Here is a 20,093-nt window from a genome sequence, read left to right on the forward strand (position 1 = left end):
GAAGCGACCCTCTTTGTCTGCCAGCATTTTAAGAATTGTCACAGGCAAGAAGCCGGTTTTAAACACCAGAAGGACCCCTGCCCTTTATTCCTTAGCGTTGACCTGTACTATTTTAGGGTATTGGTTGAGCCTTAATCTGTGTTGGTTTTCCAACCTAATATGAGTCTCCTGGAGTGCAATTAGGTCAGGTTGATGTGTGGACAGCCGGTTGTCTACTTTTCTTCTTTTGACGGGGGTATTTAAGTCCTGAACGTTAAGTGTTAAGCACTGGAAAGTGTGTTTGTTTTATGGTGTGCCTTCTTGAGGGTATCCAGGCTAGCTGTGTAATCAAGGATACCATACCGTAAAGGAGTCCCGAGTGTACTACCCCCTCCCTCCTAAAAAATGAAACAACCCCACGCCTCCTCATCGCTCCCAAGCCCCCGCTCTCCCTCATCTTGAACTTGAACTTCCCCCCTCACACCCCACCCTGGTGTAGGCTGCCCTTGTTACTCGCATCTCAGACTTAGTCCTTGGGGATCGCCTACTATAGTAACCAGGAAAAAGTACAGGGTATCCTAAAACCCCAATGGTAGTTGTATTTGGATTTCACGACAAACTCTAATCGTACATTTGTCCAATCATACCCATCTTATACAGCTTGGCTTACATCAGTAGTAGCCACAAAGGTTATGTCTGAGTGGGAGTCTCTTTGGTCTGGTTCTGCTGGGGTAATCGTTTATGGGAGTCCGCCTGCTCCTTCTATGTGTATGTTCTTTGGTTGTCCATTCCCATGAGCGGGGGTCTCTAGGGACATATGCGTGGGGAGTAGATGCATTGGTGCCATCGTCCAGATCAATCTGCAGGAACTAGGTACCCTCTTCCTTTGTCATTACCCCATGCCGTTTGTCCTCCCAGGTGACTATGGCACTATGGATGAAACCAAGATAGTTCTCTTCCCCATGCCAGGGAAGGACCAGAGTAAATGCAAATCTTACCGCCCTATCGCGCTTAAAAACATAGATACCAAGATATACACAAAAATCCTGGCTAATCGGTTGGAGCACCTGATGCCAATACTGATTCATCCTTATCAAATTGGGTTTATTAAGGGTCGCCAAACACATGACAGTCTCAGGAGGGTGTGCCACCTGTTAGACAAAGTGACCAAGAAAGGGGACACTGCAGTTCTGGTATCGCTCGATGCAGAAAAGGCATTCGACAGGGTCAAATGGTCCTTTTTTTTTTAACACCCTGCAAGACATGGGATTCGGCCCTACATTTATCGCCAGAATATGGGCTAATCATTGTTAATCCTATAGCGAGACTCATGATAAATGGTTAGCTGTCTCCCCAAGTTCACCTCAAGAGGGGCACGGAGGAGGGCTACCCACTCTCTCATCTCCATTACACTGTACATTTGGAACCGCTCTTGTCGTGTCTTTGCCATTTGGAAGTGGTCAAAGGCATAAGCTTTTGTAAGGTAGTCCATAAACTAATGGCATATGCGGACAACATGCTCCTTACACTCACAGATCCAGCCGTCTCACTTCGCGCAGCACTGCACTGCAGGAACTGGATCGTTTCCACATCGTAGCCGGATTAAAAATCAACATCACCAAATATGAAATGCTAAACATATCAGTCAACCAGGAGGAATTTATATAAGCCAAACCAGTGACACAACTTAAGTCGGTTCCCAAGAGTATTCAAATCTTGGGAGTCGCAGTAACGCGCCTTTTGAGGGAGCTTTACACGAAAAATTACAAACCTCTCATAGAGAATATCGAAGAACAACTGCAGAGATGGTCCCCTCTCTCCGTGACCTGGCTGGGGAAGATCAACTCTATAAAAATGGTCATTCTCCCCCAAGTCATGTACCTTTTCCAGGCTCTCCCTATCTTCATTCCGGCCTCCTTCTTCCGCACACTGCGCAAAATGGTGCCCAAGTATATATGGGTGAACAAAGCCCCTCGGATAGCATTGACAACATTAAAGCTATGCCTGAATAGAGGGGATTGGGCCTCCAGGATTTCCGGGAACACTACCGGGCCTCACAATTAAGGGTCATTAAAGACTGGTTGGGGGAAAATACAGATAAGAGATGGGTGCAGATGAAAAGGGCAGTAGTAGGCCCACAAATGGGAAAAAAATTATGGAAACCCAGAATAAATCGACCCTGCAACATACACCATAGCAATATCACAAGAGTGGTAGAAGATGCATGAGATCAAACAACATGACAGCATCATCTCACAACATTTCTTTCCCCCTTCACACAGCTGTTTGCAAATCCACAATTCTCGTGCTTAGAGGCCCAGTCGTTCCCACAGTGGAAAGCCGCAGGTTGTACGAAATTCCGGGACATGTTCTAGGGGGAAGTCATCAAATCTTTTGTGGTGTGCAAAGAGGAATTGGGTCTGCAGGAATCCCAATGCTTCTCATATTTCCAGGTACATCACTAGTCAATGGCCCCATTTAAAAGAAATTTCTGTCCAAAGACTCCTTACGTCATTTGAGAATTTTCTCACATCAAACCCAGGGGTCAAACACCTGATCCCATGACTATATAAATTCCTCACAGATGCCCCCTTACAGATGAAGCTCTCATATCAGACCAGATGGGACAACACATTGGGGATTGAACTTTTGGAAGACAGTTGGACATATCGCTGGGCAGATATCCCTCGCTTGATGAGATCTCTGAAGATCAGGGAGTTCTGTTTTAAAGTCATTTTTCAGTGGCACTACACCCCTGAGAAACTACACAAAATGAACCCGGCCACACAGGCCTCCTGTTGGAGGAATGCAGGGGATGTTGGACTGGCTGCCTGTATGGTGGGTTTGCCCCAAACTTCAGGCCTTCCGAGAAGAGGTCAAATAGAATGTAGGGTGATGTTTGGGTTGACAGTATAGCGCCCCAAAGGTGAAATTCTCCTGGGTATAGTGGAGTCTATGGCCTAAACATAGAAGATAAGCGTTCTTTAGCCTTCCCATGGCGGCACTGCTTGTTATAGCCCACAAATACAAAATGAAGACTACTGAACCCCGTATATCGCAGATTGGTTTTACAAACTATAGAACTTTGTATCCTTGGAATGTGTCACATATGTGATACAAGGGGAACAGTCCAGGTTCTCGACAGAGTGGACGCCAATTTTGAACTTCCTGCACAGAGACTTTGTTGAACAATACTGTCCACATAAGCTACGCCTCTTGGAAGGTAGGGTGTCGGTGGGGAGGGGAGTTCATGGGAATGTGTTTATTTCTTGAACTTGTTGTCTCAGAAAATCCAATAAACAAAATTAAAAAAAAGAAATAGGCATAAAGACAAATGAATTGCAACTTTTCACTATCTCCAGGGCGTAATCTTAGATAAAAATGAACTTACTGTGCAATGGCATTTAGCTGTACCAAATAAGTTCCATTGTCTACTGTACTGCAGAGTAGGTACTCCATGCCATCTTCATGATGGCACTTAGAGCATATTGACATGTCTTGATCACATGCCTTTCTTGATCATGACATTCAGGGCCGGCCTCAACTCTGCCAGCGCCCGGTGTCAGTCAACAACATTTGGCACTCCCACTTCCCTCCCCGGCATCCCATCCCCCTCCGCACCCGGGAGAGGGTGGACATGGGCCGCCAAATTTGAAGTTGCTCTGCAAAAGATAGCGCTGCTGCAAAACCAGCAGCGGCACTCTATTTAATTAAGTGATCCCTGCTCTGCTTCAATAGAGTGAGGCTGTCAAACCAGCACAGGGCTGCTTTTCTAAGTCTGCCCCATGCTGGCGCGGCAGGCCGGGTAATGGGGCACCCCGGACAGTCGCCCGTGTGGCCCGGACCTAAAGCCAGCCCTGATGACTTTGGTAGCATAAAGTTTGGACTCACAATTTAGAAAAGAGAGCAACGATAGATAGCAGGTGGGTCTAAACCTCTCCCTTAATATATCTTTTTTATTATGAGCTGCTTTGTCCATAAAAGGCCTAAAATGTCATACAAATAATACAAAATAATAATGGTCTGATAAGTTTTATCATCTTACATCTGAATCAATGAACAAACAGCTATTTTTTTTTACTGTATAATCACTCTGAAATGGTTTCCTACATTTAAAAGACAATGCTTCATAGGGGAGCTGTAGAGATAGCTCAGCGGGTTGAGTGCTCACTGCTGTGATATGTTTGTGAATTGCAGATCACAGGTTCGGTAGGGCAAACTCAGCCTTTCATCCTTCCAAGGTCGATCAATGAGTACCAACTTCAGTTAGATTGTATGTAAATATGGTCTATCCAATGCGCTTTGGCGAAAGCACTATATCAATAGCATATCATTATTATTATTTGTAAAGAAAATTGGGTATACTTAACTTCGAAACTGTGACCAATTGAAGGTTTCTCCCGAGCTCTCCAGGCTGTATTGCCACTTAGCTACAAAAGCATTTGTAATCCTATTAAATGCATGCTTCAGCCTAACCAGCAAATGCAAAGGAGCCTTCATGTATTTTTGGGAGGCTTTTGAGGCTGCTTGACATGCAAATGCAGACATGACAATTTGGTGGATGAAATGGACAAGCAGTGGGTAGGGACCTATTTCTGGAGAGTGTTTATATGAGAGCAAATTACAGTTGTTAAGTGAACTATAAAATAAACCCACTATCTGTCAGAGAGGTCTTTGTGTAAAAATGTAAGATTGACTGCTTACTATATGTTTAGTGTATTTTAATTTTTGACAGCATGATGGGTGTACCCAGTACATTGACCAAACAAAATAAAAATGTAAAGAAGAGCATCAGTGATGTAGAGCTGTGTAATGGAAAGAAGATTCTATATGCACACTCATATTATGATATATTATTAGTAACGACTGGACAGACTAAAAATATACTGCTTGTTAGTAATAATACAATGTAATATGGGGATATTTGGAATGTTCTTTCCCAGAATCAAATTCCAAATATCTGATTTTCACATTTAATTTTCTTTTTAGTCTGGTCAATGTACTGCTTCAGTCAGAAACTAAGTACATTCTGATGACATCATTTTATGCTAAGATAAATGTCTAAATTAAAAAAGAGGGCATCACTAGTGAGGCTCAAACCCAGCAATTTCGGCTGCTCACATCCTACGAGCTATTGTTCAACATTTGTTTCCAACAGGGTCTGAATGGTTATCCCCTGAAAACTGCACACCCATGTTCCTGGTGGAGAGGAAATGCAGGTGCAGGCACTTGAACCTCTAGGGGACACCTAGGGGTGAAATGATAGACAGCGTGTCTGTCATGAAGCTATATTGGTTGGGTATCACAGATATTTTGGATATTTTATGGATATGTGTTCACAAGGTGTCCATTTCGGGCGATAGTAACACTTATATGTCCAGATGTCACTCACAAGTACAGTACGTAAGCATTTTAGGCTCAACTTGGCATTTGTTTGCATCATGTGGACACGTGGGTCGTTACCTTGCATATGATAACCATACCTAACATGTGAGGCTATAATATAAAAAACTCAAGCTGGCATTGTCTGTGTGGAATACGCATTTCTATTTGTATTTATTTGAAGAACAGGGATGTCATTTTCAATCAGAAATGACTTACAACTACACATGTACAGATGGTGGAGGCATTCCCAGAAGGGTGCCTGTACAATAGCAGAAATATGAGAAAACGTGGTGAGCCAGTTTACTAAAAGTGGGCCACATACCAGGGACGCAAGAAAAAAAACAGAAAAATATACATATAAGAAACAGGTGGGTTACAAAGGCAACATTAACCTAGGGTGGAAAGTGCTTCAAACAAAAGAGGAGTACAGTGTATATTTACACAATTACATTCGTAATGTAGGAGAGGATGCAGGGAGATCTTTCTTCCAGTGAAGCAGGGAGAGTAGGTAAAAGACAAGGGCACCTAGGACAGTGAGGTTGAGTGCATTGGTGGAAACGAGGGAACAAAATGATAGATTTGTAGGCTGGGAGAAGAATCTTGAAAAGTAAGCACTTGTGTCTGGAGAGTCAACACGCATACTGACAATAGGTAGAAGTTGGGGAGGACCTAGGTAGGTTGTAGAGAGTGTGGGTAGCAAAGTTAAGAATGTTGTCTAGAGGTCAGAAGGAGTAGAGCGGTAGGCCATGGAGTAGGCTGGTACAGTAGTCTAATTTGCTCAGCACCAGCGTGGAAATTAGAGTTTTCAGAGAGTGGCCAGTAAGAAATGCATGCATTTTCCAAATGTTGAGAAGGTTAATATGAGTACCAGAGGTAATGGAAGTGATGAAGTGTTGCAGTCATAGTCCACTATGAAAGAGGACTGTAATACAATTTATACAAAAATGCAGGGAAAAGTACTGAATCTGAAAAAGACATGCAGGAGGAAATTTGCAATGTTAGCAGCCCATCTAAAATCAGAATATACATCCAAAGTAACTGAAAAAGCCAAGACAATAGGTCCTTCCAGTTACCAGAAAGTATCCAGCCCCTTGTAATAAAGGGAGAACAGTGCAATCTAGGATGAAAAGCACAGCATGATGTCAAGGAGTGTGTGAATAAGGCAAAGCCTGTCTGTAGGAATTGTGGTGGGGATCACTGTGCTATGCATAAGAAGTGGCCTGTATACATGTGTGAGGCCCAGAGACAAAATAGTGAGAAAAAGTGGAAAAAGTCAATTTTAAATGCATTTGTGAATAAAAGAGCAGCTTTGGACCTTGAAAGTAAAACTGTATCCTTCCCCCCAGTCACAGCAACACAGCAACAAAAGGGCAATGTCTTGCTTCAGAGTAGAATACCCTAGGCTTTGAAGCTCAACCATAAATTTTATAATGCTGCTTGTTCGCTTTCTCAGAAAAAGGCCTGGGTAATAAAAACAAATGTTTTACCTTTATAGCTTCCATCGATCACAGAGCAGTGGTCTGCTATCCAAGAAATTAGATCTTCCCATCAGATGATTCACACCTTTGGAGACCTGGCTTCTGACATAAGGGACCGGCAGATGCTGGACTCACTAAAGGGGGGCAGGACTGGGACAACAAATGCCCCTACTAGCATTATGCTTCAAAGAGCTTTCTGACACTGGTCCCCCAGCAACCACATTCTCAGGAGTCATTAATGACCCATGTCTGTATTTCAAAAGGGACTGATACCATGTGGTGGGTTCTCACCAGATCAGGAACTGTAAATATCATTAATATATTGTCCAACCCGCTACATATAAAGGGAAATAACGATCAAATCTAATTGTACATATGGAATCATATTTTTGTTTATAACCTTTGAAGGAAATGTTATGGAAGTTCACATTTTTAAATACATGTTCAGGGTGAACACCTTTACAAGCTGAATGTAAACTATATTTGCCTGATTTTCAAATGGTCTTTCCCCATTCTGTAATGGCTTGGTAGGCAAAGAACAATGGTCTGGAGGATTTCCCAGATTGATGGCAGCGGAAAAGATGAATTCTAAATCTTCCAGCCATCACCTCTTTTGTTTTGCTGTAGTCACCCCAAGTGGGATGGGTATGCCCAGAAGTGGGTCTCGTGCCTCCTGAGCCGAGAGACCAAAACTAATAATCACTCATGACACCCAATGAGAACACAACATGTCTGAGGTTGCTTGTGGGCTCGTGCAGAAGGGATGTGACCAACCAGTTTGGCTGGACTACCCCTTGTGGAGTAGCACAAGCCTGATTTGCATATGGTCTTTCCTCTTCTGTAATGACCTGGCAGACGAAGAACGATGGTCTGAAGAGATCCCCAGTCCAATATCAGAGCTTAAGATTAATTCTAAATCTTCTAAATATCGCCTATTTTGTTTTCCAGAAGTATTTTGGCAGCCAAAAGGAAATCTCACTGTGTATATACCTAGAACAAATATGGTCTGTTACTTGCACTGCACCACTCAAGACAAAGCAGAAAAGGGTTTTTATCAACTAGCCCTTTTCACACCTTTAAGTGTCCCATTGGAAATGACAAATGTTCACTTTCACACATTAATGCAATAGAGGCACCACTGAAGGGAATCTTGACTTGGTAGCCAAAGAACAATGGTCTGGAGGATTTCCCAGAGTGATGGCAGAGGATAAGATTAATTCTATACCTTCCAGCCATCACCTCTTCTGATTTACTGTAGGCACTCTGAGTGGGATGGGTATGCCCAGATGTGGGTCTTGTGCCTGCTGGGCCTAGTGACCAAAGCTATAAATCACTCATGACACCCAATGAGACCAAAACATGTCTGGAGTTGCCTGTGGGCTCTTACAGAAGGGATGTGGCCAAGCATTTTGGCTGGACTACTTCTTGTTGGGTGGCACAAACCTGCTTTTCATATGGTCTTTCCTCTTCTGTAATGACTTGGCAGATGAAGAACAATGGTCTGATGGGTTGCCCAGTGCAATGCCAGAGGTTAAGATTCATTCTAAATCTTCTAACCATCGCCTATTTTGATTTCCAGAAGTATTTTCGGAGCCAAAAGGAAATCTCAAGGTGTACATACCTAGAAAAACTGTGGTCTTTTACTGGCACTGAATCACTCAAGACAAAGGGGAAAGGTTATTATCTACTACCCATTTTCACACCTTTAAGTATCCCATTGGAAATGACAAATGTACACTTTCACACATTAATGCAATAGAGGCACCACTGAAGGGAATCTAGTAAACATACAGGCTCAACAGACATTTTTCTTTTTACAGCCAATTTACATGCAGGAATGCCAAGTAGTCTGTGTGTAGAACACTGTTTGAAATTCTGACATGTCCTATGAGTAAGAGGTGAAGTATCTATTTTCAATACAGGAGACGGATAGAGACTTAGATAGGCAGGGATGTACCGATTTAATTAGATTTTCTAAACAATGTCAACTTTATCCCAAGACCTCATACGCTTCGTAACATATTGTGGGTAGGCACTCACGGTAAATCAAAAGAACATATGGTGATGTATATTCTTTAAAAAGCATATTTTCAAGTCAATGCCATTTTGTCCTTTGATGTGACCAGTGTATTGATCATTCTTCATTTTAGTCACCATTGGCATTTCATAGATGCATAATTTGTTTATGTTGATTGAAATTGATTTAACTAGTTGTATTGGATACATAAATAGACCTTCTGTGCGATCCTGCTTGCCGCTTTTTCCAAACGGTGAAGGAGGTTGTAGTGAATCAATATTGCTAAATTGGGGGTCCCAGGTACATAAAGAGGACTTCATAAAAATAAATAAAAATTGTGCACGCCTTGGAGTGGGTGGAAAATTCACCCAAACTAGAAGTTGCCCTCTTAATACATCCTACAAACTGGAGTTTACACTGAGATATGATTTCTGGGATTATTAGTGTCATTGCAATAGAAACCTTTTGACTCAAGTTGTGCAGAGCTCATAAAGGTGCGTGCAAGCTTGTGTTGCTTTTAAATTGCATTGTATTGGAACCACATCCGCATAAAGAGATACTAAGATGTCCAAGTATACAGTTATATTGGAAAGATTAAGGTTTGAATTGGGAGTTGGAAGTGACTGAGTTACAGTGGTAAAATATGGGTAAGAAAAGTTTTCAATTTTCTGTTTAGCAAGAATTATGGAGGTAAATTGTTACATTATAAACAGAGAGATGTCTGACATAGCAATGTCTGCCATTAAATCCCATGCTCTTTGAAAGTAATAATTTAAAGGGGATTGGATAGCCACATATATTGAAATATGGAAGAAAGAAATGGTGGAAAGCGTAGCATCTGTTGGTTCAGAAAAATGTGATGAAAGCGGCCCATTGAATCAGTCCCTACAGAGGCTATTGCAAATTAAGAACATTAAAATACAAATCATATAAAAGCCCAACATCCATAAATAAGAATAGAGGGCCATTAATAATGATGTAGAACAATAGTCCAAATAAAAACGATCCCATAGAAAATCCCATGGATCCAATCTAATTCCTGCAATAAAATAACCAAAAGTATTGTTTTTCAAAGTAACTAACAGGCCGATTCATGGAATTAATGTGCGCCGAAAATTCCGGCGCAGAGGTGCCAAAACGTGCGAATCGCAGTGTAAGTGCGAAAATCGCAGGGAAACCAGCGCACATCGATTCATGGAAGTCCGTGCGCGAGAAAAATATTGGATGTGCGTTGAAAAAGTGCACGGCGCACGCCGATGCACAGGTCATCCAACGGCGTGCGCCACAGCCACAGCGAAATCGCACACAGCGCGGCGCACATAACAAAAGTAGGCGGAATACGGGGCGTAACACTCGGAATGGGGAACAACGCGTGAAAATATGGACGTCACAGGGGAAGTACAGGAGGCAAGTGCGCGGAACGCCCACACGCTCGCCTACAACTCGTATTCATGGAATCGAATAGGGCAAACCAGCGCACGGGCAAAGATGCGCACAGGGCCAAACAAGTCCACCACAAGAAAGCAGGCGGTAGCGTCCCTGCGCCTGAAATAAATGTGCGCTAACAAAAAGCACCTATATACAGCTATGATGAATGATCCATACTGTGGCCCTCTAGGACAAATGAGGTGCAAAGGGGTACGCGAAAAACATGGACACCCGCTGTGTGAAAAATAGCGCGTGCGTGTATTTCGGGGTGCGTGGGAAGTTCCACATGCAATTGTCCTTGGTACGTGTATTCCGGGGTGCCCATGAAGTTTCACACGCGATTTCAGCAGGGTACGTGTATTCCAAGGTGCGCGGGAAGTTTCACACGCAAATTTGCAGGGTACGTGTATTTCGGGGTGCGCGTGAAGTTCCACACGCGATTTCAGAAGGGTACGTGCACTTCGGGTGCACGGGAAGTTCCACACGCGAATCCAGCAGCCTACGTGTATTTCGGGGGTGCCGGGGAGTACTACACGTGAATTGGCCGTGTGGGTCCTCCCAGGTGATCCCTCTACACCCTCCACGGCCCCTGCAGGCAGCCCACACCACAGGGGACTACCCTGCACCCCTGCACATGTCCCGCAGGCAGCCCATCCACCATGGCCATGCCCCCCAGCCAATCCACATGTCACCTTGCACTACTGCCCACCAACGCATGTCTCCCAGCACCCCTACCCCCCAGCAGTCAGGGGCACCCTCCACCAGGCCCCCACTCATGTCTCCCTGCACCCCCACCCGCCAGCATCCAGGGGCACCCTCCACCAGGCCCCCACTCATGTCCAACTCATGTCTCCCTGCACCCCCACCCCCCAGCAGTCAGGGGCCACCCTCCACCAGGTCCCCACTAATTGCTAATGCCAGTAGTGTTAAAATTAGTATTGTTAACAGTTAATCATGTTAAAGGTGTTATTGCAAATACCCTACACTGCACTATGCTATACATCTGCTAAATTTCTCTGCTAAATCTCCCTACATAATCCCCCCTTTTTTCTGCAGAGAGCACTGAACAAACATGGGTACTAATCTCCTGGCATAGAATACATGTGCTCCACACAACTGAAATTTTCCTCTTTCAACAGCCAATAAGGCAAAAGCAACAATGTGCAAACCCTTCTGCATCCATTTACCCCATCTGTCAAGTCCATGTCACTCATTGTGATATTGTTTTGACGGATATTCAGTTTGATTGTGTGCACGTTTTTGTGCTTCAATGAATACTTAATGTCAGGATCTATGTTACGATCACCTGGGTTCCACAGGGGCGCCGAATGAAGATGGACTGCAGCGGTCTCCACCAATGTGACTCGTAGTGTAGTGATGAGTGACTGCACCTGCCCACTCAGTTACGTCTGTCTGGCATGTAGGAGGAGTTTCCTAAAGTAGTAAAATGGTAATTAGCTGACCGTGGTAAAAGGGGTTAACTTTGCCTTTTCCGAAACCACCTTGTGTTCCCCTGATCATGTCTCACCTTATTGTTAGGAACGATGGGCTCTCGTCCGTAAGCTTATGGCAGAGTTTTCAGACAATAATGACTCCGAGGTAAGTTTTATGCCAATCCAAAGTATAATGCAAGTTTTAGAATTCGATTGTCTTATAGTTCACTCTTGCTCCTTTATATATTTCTTCCCTTGCAGAATGTCCCAAGGTGAATGTTCCATCTCCGAAAGGATTGAGGTAGCGCCAAGGTAAGAGTCAGTTTTGCACCAAGCATAAATCTTAGCAAGAGATATTGTTCATTAAGAGATTAACCAATTGTCCTCTCTATATTTTGCAGCTGTGGTGCTTCTCCGGAATGAGGGACGTAGGATGATGACTAGCGACATCTCGAGCGAAAATGTACCAAGTAAGTATCTTGCGGTATGAATTTGAATGTCTTTTGCAGAGCGCAACTCACCTGTTGTTTTTTCTTTCTTTTGCAGATGGAGATGATCCCAGTGGCGATTTCAACAGAGCGTCTCGCGGGATCGTGTGGATAACAGCAGCCTTGGTGAGTATGCCGCGGCGCTGCTGCTGACAGTGCAGTGCTGTAACAGATGTTTTCTTTTCCTCACAGGTGTGGCAACTCCTCGATGAAAGCGACGACTAATGGAGTGGCTCCTGTTCTAATCTGCTTTTCCTTTTCTCTTTTTCAGGTTCAGTTCATGGAGAACAAGATGGATGTAGCTGTAGACTGGATGCTGAGCTGCAGGCACGGTGAGCGTTACGCTGCAGAGATGCAGAATAACGCGAACCGTGTGTTGCTCTCCAGGCGTGGTTTAAATAGCCACCATAAAGTAGTTCCCAGGTAAAATAGTTCCAGTACCACACCTAAGAAAAATAGTCCTTGGAAGAAAGTAATTCCTTCAAGGCCTCACGGTGGCCTGTACATGATTTCTCTACAGGATGTCCTACTTAGTTTTAAAAAAGGCAATATGAGCCTGGCGCCAACGGTGCCAGGACTAAGTCCATAAAGCCCTTAGGCGGTCCCTTGAGCCTTCCTGAGTTCTCATGGGTGCCTGTACTCTGGGCAGATGGGTCTGCTCCTGAAGTTTGGGGGCAGGCATCATCACAGCACTCCCCCCCAAAGGCCCCTCCCAAGGTGGTCTTTCTCGCTGGTCCCGGTTTGTCTGGGAAGTTCTGGTGGAACCGCCTTACCAGTAGAGGTGCATGAATATAGTCACTTGGTTCCCATTATCTCCCTTGTGGACCATAGCCTCTCCAATCAACTAGATAAAAAAGTTTTGATTGGACTAATTTTGAGTCCAAAATGTTTTTTACTTCAAATTCTGGTTCTCCATCTATTAGGATGGGGCTTGGTGGTTTTGTTAGTCTTGTTCCTGGCTGTACTGGTTCTAAAAGTGAAACATGAAAAACCGGATGGATTCGCATATTCGGCGGTAACTCCAATTTCACAGCCACAGGGTTGATAATGGCCTTAATGGCCCCAAATACAGGGGGTTAACTGTGTGAGTCCCCTTTAATGGTATATGTCTTGAAGCTAGCCAAACTTGGTCTCCAATCTGGTATTTTGGAGCTTTGCTCCGATGTTGATCAGTGGTTTTCTTGTACCTCTCTTTTGCTTGTTTTAAATGTTCAGTTGCCTTTTTGAAGGCCTGTGTTATAGTGGCATGTAAGTTACTTACGGCGGGCATCTCCAAGTGTTGAGGTGGGTCGAGTTCAGAGGTTCGAGGATGCCGACCATATATGGTGAAAAATTGACTTTGTCCTGTCCCAGAATGCAACGAATTGTTGTAGGCATACTCGGTTATCCAGTTGCTTTCAGTTTGGTGTAACATGCACCGTAGGTATTGCTCTAACGTTTGGTTGGTCCTCTCAGTTTGACCATCGGTTTGTGGCTGGTGGCTGGTTGAAAGTCTTACATCAATTTGGGCCAATTGACAGCATTTTTTCCAAAACTGGGAAATAAACTGACCTGCCCCGATCTGAAACTAGCACGGAAGGAAATCCATGTATTCGGACGATGTGTTCAAGAAACTCCTTGGCCAGGGTCGAAGCTGAAGGTAAGCCTTTTAATGGGATAAAGTGGGACATTTTGGAAAAAAGATCCATTATTACTAAAATAGTGTTGTACCCATTACATGGGGGAAGATCTGTGATAAAGTCAAGAGATAAGGTATGCCAAGGTGTAGGTGGAATGTTCAAAGGTCGTAATAGCCCCGCTGGTTTTCTCTTCTGGGTCTTGTTTTGGGCACACATGTCAAAAGATAATACAAATAACTTAATGTCTTTTCGCCAAGTAGGCCACCAGAAATGTCTCTTGATTTTGGCTTCGGTTTTAGTGATTCCAGGATGCCCTTCTACCAAAGACTCATGATAATTGGAGATGACTTGTTCTTGTAGTTCTTTACTAGGTAGATAAAGACGTCCTTGGTAGTATGGTAGATGATCAATGACCGAATAATCTTTGCCTTTGTTTGACCAGTCTTGTAAGGCCGTTGGATCGAAAAGCTGCTGGTTTTTCTCATGGACATCGTTTAGAGTTAACAGAGTAGTTATTCCTAGAATTCTTCTTTCTGGAATTATGGGTACTGGTTCAGAATTTGTATACACTTCTCCCATTCCAATGCAGGATTGAGCATCAGCTTTGCCATTTCGACAACCAGGTCTGTAAGTGATCACGAAATCATATTCCGCAAAAAATAAAGCCCATCTAAGTTGACGTGATGATTGAGCCTTGGCTGTCTTCAAATATTGTAAGTTCCTATGATCCGTGATTACTGTGATGGTGTGTCGGGCTCCGAGAAGATAGTGCCGCCAGGCTTTGAATGCCGACCTGATGGCCAGGAGTTCTTTGTCGATAACGGCATAATTTAGCTCAGGTGCTGAAAACTTCTATGACCAAAACGCCACTGGTTGAAGTTGACCTGTTTCAGGATCTTTTTGGGAAAGAACCGCCCACATGGCCAAACTGGATGCATCAGTTTCTACCACGTACGGGAGTTCTGGACGTGGGTGCTTCAAAACAGGAGCTGAAGTGAATTTCTGCTTTAGATCTTGGAAGGCTTTTTCTGCTTCTTCTGACCACTGGAAGCGTTTATTCTTCCGCAATAAAGATGTGATGGGGTGCACCAGATGTGAAAATCGGGAATGAACCTGCGGTAGAAATTTGCAAATCCAAGCATGCTCTGTACCCCTTTCATTGAAGTAGGAGAGGGCCACTTGTGGATAGCATCTACCTTCCGTGATTCTATTCGAACTCCATTCGGGGTCAGGACAAGCCCAAGAAATTCGACCTCAGAAGTGTGAAAAAAAGCATTTGTCTATTTTCGCATATAATTTATGCTGGCATAGTTTTTCTAATACTGCACGAACATGTTTCACATGGTCTAGTTCAGAAGAGGAGTATACCAGGATATCGTCAATATACACAACGACACAGACATCAATGAGTTCGCGAAGGACATTGTTCATAAAATACTGGAACGCTGCAGAGGCATTGCAAAGCCCCGAAAGGCATCACCTGGTATTCGAATAAGCCGTATTTGGTACGGAATGCGGTCTTCCACTCATCACCTTTTTTCACACGTACCAGATGATATGCCCCTCAGAGGTCCAGCTTAGTGTAGATACGAGAATCTTTTACTTGGTCCAATAATTCTGGAATTAGGGGCAAAGGGTAACGGTTTTTTACAGTTACTGGATTTAATGCGCGATAGTCAATACAAGTTCTTAAGTCCTCTTCCTTTTTTGGGACGAAGAACAAAGGTGATGCCGCCGGAGACTTTGACGGGCGAATGAAGCCATTAGCCAGATATTGATCTAAGTATTGCTGTAAATGAAGATTCTCTGGTTCAGTGAGGGCGTAGATCCTACTGCATGGAATCTGTGCACCAGGTATGAGGTCAATTTGGCAATCATATGACCTGTGGGGTGGTAAAGTGTTGGTTTGATCTTTCTGAAATACATCCTGAAAATCCTGGTATTCTTGGGGTAACAGAGTTGTTGGGTTCGTGACCGTGGCTAGTTTCTTGGTAGAGGGTTCTTCTGGATAACAAGTGTGCACACACTCCGAGAAGGTCACTCTTTTTTCAAGCCAGTTTATACAAGGATTGTGCATTTCTAACAATGGCATTCCCAGAATTATTTGGAACTGTGGGGCCTTGATTAAATCAAACACAATGTTCTCTCGATGTCCATCTTGGCCCAACAGCGTCATCTCCATCGTTGAATGAGTCACTGGGCCAGAGGCTATTTTGGTCCCATCGACGGTGGTGATTACATCAGTTGTGGTTTTTTCACAAAGAGATAGATTCATCCTTGTAGCCAATTCTTGATCCATATAATTACTTATGGCTCCGCTATCGATGTATGCTCTAACTACATGCATACGAGATGGCTGTCGGTGATCAATAAGGATCATTGGTATGGTTAGGTGTGTGGTCTGAGTGTCCTTCTTCTCGCTCGGCAAGCGGACCTCTACGCTTGTCGGGCGGGGTCGTTTCCCAGCTCTGATTCAGTATTGATCTTGTCGGCGGCTCCTACTGCCTTCTTAGATGGTTTCACCGGACAATCCTGTAAAAAATGACCTGAGGTTCCACAATATAAGCACAATTGCAGTTTTTGCCTCTTGTCTCTTTCGGTTTTGGACAAGGGTCCTCTAACCCCCCCAATTTGCATGGGTTCAGATACGTCCGTTCCTTTGGGGGTGTTGTCCTTGGGTCTTACCAGTACTCGATTCTCGAATCTAGCCCGATCAGCCTTTTGATTCTGAAGTCTGTGGTCTAGTTGGACCACCAGGTCTATATATTCCACACAGTCTTGATGTGGGTTCACTACCTGTGCTAAAATGTCTTTTAGCTCGCCTCGTAACCCACGATGGAATAACGTAGTTTGCTTGTCTTCAGGCCATCCGGTTTCTACCACCAACCTATTGAAAGTTGCGATGTATGTTAACAGATCCTGGTTACCCTGACATTAGGACAAAAGTTTGTTATCTAATGCTTGGCCTTGAGGATGTCGGGCGAATAACTTCTCCATGTTTTGTTGAAAGCCCTGGAAATCCCGAAGGAGGGGGTCATCCTGGTTCACCAGTGGAATAGACCAATCGGCTGCACTGCCACTAGGATATGACAGTACGAAGGCCACCTTCGATTGATCATTCGGAAATGCTCTGGGCCTACATAAGAAGTGCAGGCGGCACTGGTTCATAAACACTGCAAACCTTTTAGGGTCCCCCGCAAAGCGTTCTGGTGGTGCTAAAGGGACAGCCCCCGGTAATACCACTTGTACAGGATTGCTGGATTGAGTTTGGACTGAAGCTCCCCCCATTCCAGGTAGTGGTGCATGCCCAGCTTGGGCTAGAAGTAATTGCCTGGCGAGATCATCTGTACTTTCCTTCACCACAATCAGTTCTCTTCTGAGAGCATTGGTTTCTTGGCGGGCGGAATGCACTTCAGCCTTGAGCTCCCCCATGAGTTGGGCTAATGGCCAGTCTCTGAGGTTTCCATGAGGCCTGGGTGTAAATTTTTGGTAAGGCTTCGCGTTCTGTTACGCTCACCTGGGCTCCACAGAGGCGCCGAATGAAGCTGGACTGCAGCGGTCTCCACCAATGTGACTCGTAGTGTAGTGATGAGTGACTGCACCTGCCCACTCAGTTTTGTCTGTCTGGCATATAGGAGGATTTTCCTAAAGTAGTAAAATGGTAATTAGCTGACCGTGGTAAAAGGTGTTAACTTTGCTTTTTCCGAAACCACCTTGTGTTCCCCTGATCATGTCTCACCTTATTGTTAGGAAGGAGGGGCTCTCCATCCTGCATCTGCGTGCAGGGGTGCGTAGAAACCAGTTAACTTCACTGGTCCGTAAGCTTATGGCAGAGTTTTCAGACACCGATGACACCGAGGTAAGTTTTATGCCAATCCAAAGCAAGTTTTAGAGTTTGATTGTTTTATAGTGCACTCTTGCTCCTTTATATATTTCTTCCCTTGCAGAATGTCCCAAGGTGAATGTTCCGTCTCTGAAAGGATTGAGGTAGCGCCAAGGTAAGAGTCAGTTTTGCACCAAGCACTAATCTTAGCTAGCGATATTGTTCATTAAGAGATTAACCAATTGTCCTCTCTATATTTTGCAGGTGTGGCGCTTCTCCAGAATGAGGGACGTAGGATGATGACTAGCGACACCTCGACCGGTAATGTACCAAGTAAGTATCTTGCGGTATGAATTTGAATGTCTTTTGCAAAGCGCAGCTCACCTGTTATTTTTTCTTTCTTTTGCAGATGCAGATGCTCCGAGTGGCGATTTCAACAGAGCGCCTCGCGGGATCGTGTGGATGACAGGAGCCTTGATGAGTATGCTGAGGCGCTGCTGCTGACAGTGCAGCGCTGTAACAGATGTTTTCTTTTCCTCGCAGGTGCGGCGACTCCTCGATGAAAGCGACGACTAATGGTGTGGCTCCTGTTCTAATCTGCTTTTCCTTTTCTCTTTTTCAGGTTCAGTTCACCGAGAAAAAGACGGATGTAGCTGTAGACTGGATGCTGAGCTACAGGCACGGTGAGCGTTACGCTGCAGAGATGCAGAATAACGTGAAGCGTGTGCTGCTCTCCGGGCGTGGTTTAAATAGCCACCATAAAGTAGTTCCCAGGTAAAATAGTTCCAGTACCACACCCAAGAAAAATAGTCCCTGGAAGAAAGTAATCCCTTCAAGGCCTCACGGTGGCCTGTACATGATATCTCTACAGGATGTCCTGCTTAGTTTTAACAAAGGCAATATGAGCCTGGTGCCAACGGCGCCAGGACTGAGTCCATAAATCCCCTAGGCGGTCCCTTGAGCCTCCCTGAGTTCTCATGGGTACCAGTACTCTCGGCAGATGGGTCTGCTCCTGATGTCTGAGGGCAGGCATTGTGACAATCTATGTAAAACCTATTTCTTTGAACAGTTCGATATTTTCCACCTTACCTTCCAACAAGTCTCCACCAACATAAAACAATGTTAATCCCCTGACTGTCACCACAGTATTTGCTTTTATTTATTTATTTCATTTTTTACACACCCAAACCTAAGGGTATCACGGCGTAGGCTATATAGAAGTGTTCACTGTTCACTGTTTACAAACAGAAAGATATGGTTACATACATACATAGGTTTCACAGAACATAGAAGAAGTAAAGATATGGTGAATACTTAGATAATTGCAGACCAAGGTCCTGGTTACAGACCAAACTTTGGTATCAACATGATAATGAAAACAAGCAGTCTTAGAGTTAGGCTACTTAAAATGCTTTCGGAGTCCGTAAATTACAGAGCTCGACACACTTGATTAGTATTAGTCAGAAACCAAAATCTTTGGGAACCGAAACATAAAAAATATTTTATTGGAATGGTTTGACAACAAATTAACCATGATTAAGATGGGTAATTATAAAATGTGTCACACAGTTACTGACCAGCCACCTCTGCTTAATCAATTTGGCATTTGCTAACTCCTCAGGTTTTGGGTTACTCATAGACACTGCACACCATTCAGCAATGCCCTGATCTGTCTGCAACCCAGAAAATGCACGTGTTGGATAAGGTACAAATGGTTTCCCAGGATATATGTAGTTTTGCCATTTGAATTTTATACAGGTATTTAATTTTGGGACTAGATCCAAATCGGGCTCCCAGGTTTGAAAAACCACCATTTCAGGATTTACAATTTTGACATATTTGTCACTCTGCCAGAAACCCACATTGTGCACCAACTTAGTCTGATAATTTAACTCTGGAGTGGTATATGGAATAATCAACAGAAAACCTATATCCATCTGCTCCACATCTATATAAAAGGGAATTGCACTGCCCGTTTCAAATGCAATTTTCTCTTGAAATGGTTCTACCTTTCTTTGTGTGATCCAAGCCATCATCTGACGGATGATATCAGATGACACAAAATACAAAGGAATGTGACACCGTACCAGCTGAGACGCCCACCTTGAACTTCCTGCAGGAACTGTGTTAATAGACTTTCCACTGCTTTCACCACATTAAGGATGTCTTCCTGAACCCTGTTGTGCTTAACCATAATATTAATACTAATTTTAAGCATTGTTGATTGCTCAGTAAGGGTCACAATGTTTTGATTTATTTATTGAACCACCTCTTTCTGTTCAAACCTGATTTTGTCCAGCCTCTGCTGAATTATTTTCAAGTCTTGCCCTAACTCTCAGGCTGTGTCATCGAATGTGTTCGCTGACACTGCATTGGCTGTTCACACAGTTGTACCAACAATGGCTCGTATTATTGTCATGACAATTGCTGCAATCAGAAAAAA

Source organism: Ambystoma mexicanum, chromosome 4p (genome assembly GCF_040938575.1).
Source record: "Ambystoma mexicanum isolate Mex_15411 chromosome 4p, UKY_AmexF1_1, whole genome shotgun sequence".
Taxonomy (NCBI): domain Eukaryota; kingdom Metazoa; phylum Chordata; class Amphibia; order Caudata; family Ambystomatidae; genus Ambystoma; species Ambystoma mexicanum.